This window comes from Sinocyclocheilus rhinocerous, unplaced genomic scaffold (assembly GCF_001515625.1).
Source record: "Sinocyclocheilus rhinocerous isolate Xijiao unplaced genomic scaffold, SAMN03320098_v1.1 scaffold955, whole genome shotgun sequence".
NCBI lineage: Eukaryota > Metazoa > Chordata > Actinopteri > Cypriniformes > Cyprinidae > Sinocyclocheilus > Sinocyclocheilus rhinocerous.
Window position 1 is genome coordinate 197,753 of NW_015646369.1, and position 4,170 is coordinate 201,922.

The 4,170-nt window shown below is 40.8% G+C and overlaps 1 long non-coding RNA gene across 1 annotated transcript; it reads left to right on the plus strand.

Annotated features, from left to right (window-relative positions):
• The first annotated feature begins 355 nt into the window (after positions 1-355).
• On the plus strand, positions 356-1,217 carry LOC107707660 (uncharacterized). The gene is made up of 2 exons (XR_001636280.1): positions 356-523; positions 732-1,217. It is a non-coding gene; the product is annotated as an uncharacterized LOC107707660 (long non-coding RNA).
• The last annotated feature ends 2,953 nt before the right edge of the window (positions 1,218-4,170 follow it).

Below are 4,170 nucleotides of genomic sequence, written 5' to 3' on the forward strand. Positions count from 1 at the left end.
AGTAACATGATACTATTACTACAGACTATCTGGCATGCTACCATATTAATTGCACTTATTATAAACTATCAGTCCAAAATTAAAATGTACAGAAAATCAATTTAATAGTTTAAATAAATTATAGGCTACAATGATAAATAGGTATTATATGTTATATGTTATGTGATCACAAATGTTTAGACATATGCCACATAAAATAAATTTAAATACAAACTACCTTAATATATTGTGTGGGGAACCAGTGCAAAGCAGTGCTATCCTTGGCAACCAGCCCAAACAAAGAAGTGAAGCTGAGATAACCAGGCACAGGTGACAGCAATCCACCTCATCAGTGGGTGACGATATAAACTGAGCTCTTCCCAAGTGATGGTAACCACTATCTCCAAAGAAAGACTAACACAAAAGTCTCTATTCTTTCCTAAACACTGACTGAACCCAACCAGTGAGCTATGCCAAGCTTCTCATCATCCTAAGATACCACAACTCACCAAACACTAATTCAACTCACACCAGTGGATGAAAGGTAGAACAATCGCACAAGCTCACCACCTGGCTCACACTCAAATGGCCTCACAGTCACTTCAGCTTTGCTAAATAAGTGGACCCCTTCGGGGTAAATGGCATTGCTTTCTGATTGTGCACCTCCTCTCTTCTCCCACAGTGGTGGAAAACACGGGCAATGGAGAGTAGGAGAACAGATGGTAATGTTTCTACCTCTCTCTCATTCGCAGACAAAGAACACTACCTTATAGAACAGCTGACCAAGAGAGGCTCGTCACCAGTCAAAAGTGGATGGAGCAGGAGCTTATACATCTACAGAAGCTGTGGCTAATATTCCCCTTCCAAGACTCCTGTAGCCCAGCCCTCAGATACTGACTAAGCTCATGGAGCATGATGTTGTAGAGGCATTCATCCTTAGTGGTTGAGGTAACAGATGCCATAAACACTGGAGAGAGGGCTCCTTCTTTTCTCCAAAAGTATTCCATGGACTAGCAACCTGCAGAGGGTACCTCCTGGGTAGATCACCAGTCTGCACTCCAGGATGAGCCAATGCCCACAGACTCCATCACATCGGACATACAAGCCTGGTTTGCATGGCGTGTGTTCCATCAAGCAACCCTGGCTAATGTTCCAATCCAAGAAGTCAAACTCAATGGCAAAAGGTAAAAGCAATGTTGGACTCCCTCCATCATCCTGGCATGCTCTGATGTAAAAAACAAAACAAAAAAAAAAACACTTAAGCTCTTATCCCACCTCCCTACTCTACTCTTCTATGACTCTACTCTTGAGCTGTAATTACTCACAGGAGCTGCTATATTTAAGCCTCTGGAGCTATGGATATGTGGCATCCCGCTCTCATTGCTCCCTTGGTTGTTTACTGTTTGTTGTATAACGAGTGATTGTTAAAGTACTGGTACATGAGTCATTTGTTGTCATTTGTTAAGTGAACTATTTTCCAATTGTGATTTAGTTAAGTGAACTATTTTCCAATTGTGATTTACTTCAAGTTCGGCTCTTATTTCTTCCTGACCATTGTTTAATCGGAACATGATAGGGAGGTGAGACATTTGTTTTCTCCTGGATATGTTAGTAGGGAGAGAAGCGTTTTGTATTTCTTTTATAATCTGATTTCTAGGTAAGGTTTCCAGGTTTTTGTGAAAATTGGTTAGTTTTGTTTTGTTACTTCGTCACCTTGGAATTATAAGGTTCTATCTGACATGTTTGTCAAAATTTAGTTATTCACATATTCCTATTCTGTGAACTTATTTACATTATGTGATGTTTCTTTTTTAAGTTGTGTACATTTTGGGACTTTTTTTTAGAAAACAAAAAGGTTCCATCTACAAAGTTGAACTGTAACTTGGTTCTATAAGGTTCTATCTGCGTAAGCCAATCAGCACTTCGAATGCACACACGAGGACCAATCAGGATCAGCTTTCTTTGTCATGTCACCGGACTGCGCCGCGATAGCGGAACAGAGCGCAGAAAAACGCTCTTACAGTTTTACAGTTTTGCTGTAGCTATTGTAAGAGCGTTTTTTACAGTTTTGTTGTAGCTATTGCCAAGTTATTTTTAGTTAGACACCACGCTAGCCAGCAGCGCTATTAAGAGGATAGGTCCGGGTTTTGTAGTCTATTTGCTTTATTCCAGTCACGTCATTGTCATACGAGGGAAAGTTATGTATATATTAGGTTATGTTTTAACCTTGATCCATCCTATGTACTTGTACTGAGCTGTATGTACTATGTCGCTATAAAGCTCTACGCTATGGCACACTGGATTAAAGTGTATACTACATTAAGTGAGATGAAATGTTACATTTTACATTGTTGGTAAAAACTGAGTTGTTGCAGAGTTGAAGTAATTTCAATATTTTAAATGTGAAATATTGACTATATATATATAATCAATGTTTAGTAAACTTTGTTAAACACCTTTCCTGAAGCATTGTCTGTTTTCTTTAAGTTTTTTTAGTCTTATGTCTTAAATTTTACTATATTAAGACTTAAAAGTCAAAAAGTCAACAATTTAATTGATTGGGTCTTAATTACAACAATAAACATTAGCATGGTATTGCAGCCATACTGATGGCTAGCCACGGAGGCCGTTCACGAACTCACAGTCTGCCCTGTCATGGCCACAAGGCCGTTCATGAACTCACTGTCTGCCATGGCCCCCTGCTCTGCCTGCACCGCCATGGCCCCCCGCTCTGCCTGTTCCGCCATGGCCCCTCGCTCTGCCTGCTCCGTGTTTGTGTCATGTTTCCCTTGCCCTCTTGTATTCTTGCCATTGGTTCGCTTGTTCATTGTGTCATGTTCTGATTGGTAGTCTTAGTCATGTGTCTTGTTTCCCATTGGTTTGTTCTTGTCATGTGACCCTCTTGTTTGCTATAAGTAGCCATCATGTTGCCATTATCTCTCGTGGTGTATTGATGTTGTAACCTGCTGTCGGTGAGTCTAGTCTGTTCAATTCGTTACAGGAACCCTGTTTCAGTGGGCAACCAGTCTTGGGCTGCAGTTAACAAATGTCCAATAAGCGGTACTGTTTTCTGTATTTTTGGTGAGTAAAATGTAGTAATAATGAAAGCTAATTATGGAGTCAGACATTGGAGCATTTCTTTGTAAACCTAGTTTACAGCAATTTAATACATTCTGTGAAAGTTTTTTTTTTTTTAGATTTATTTTTGGCGTTTTATGCCTTTATTTTTCACAGTAAGTTGACAGAAAGCGGAGGGGGGGGGTGATTGCAAAATGTCCATGAGCCGGGACTCGAACTTGGGACACCTGAAGTGCAACAGTGCTATCGGCATGGACTAATTTAATAGATTTAATACAAATTGCTAAAGTTTTGAATGTTCCTGTATCAAGCGATGCACCTAAGAAGGTAGTAAAAGCTGAAGTTTATGCTAAACTCTGTGCCCCCAACCCCTATACCGGTTACTTTTAGACGAAACCTACGCTCCCTTTCACCCTCCCATCTTTCCTCTGTAGTATCCTCCTCTCTTCTCTCACCTACCCATTTCTCATCTCTGGATGTGAACGCAGCAACTGACACTTTATGCTATACTTTAACCTCTTGTCTAGATGATATTTGTCCTCTCTCCTCTGGCCCAGCACGGGCTGCCCCTTCTAACTCCTGATTATCCGATGTTCTTTGTGAGCATCGGACCAAACTCAGGGCAGCAGAGAGAAAATGGCACAAATCAAAAGATCCGTCAGACCTGAGTATGTATCAGTCTTTGCTTTCATCTTTCTCTGCTGAAGTCCATACTGCCAAATCTTCATATTTCCACAACAAGATCAACAGCGATCCAGACACATGTAATCTCTTCAAAACATTTAATTCTCTCCTCTGTCCCCCTCCACCACCTCCCACCACTTCTATAACAGCTGATGATTTTGCCACATTCTTCACAGACAATACTAGAACAATCGGTAGTCAATTCTCAGCCCCACACACACAGGACCTCAAACCACACCCACTGCTAAAACTCTCATCTTCTCCTTCTGTCCCCTTACTGAGGCAGAAGTATCAAAACTTCTCCTCTCCAGCCATCCTACAACGGACGCTAACCAGTCAGGTTTCAGGAGTGGCCATTAGTGTTGTTTTTGGCGGCCTGTTTTAATTTTAGTTTTAGTCTAGTCTTTGTGTGAAACTGTCATTTTAGTT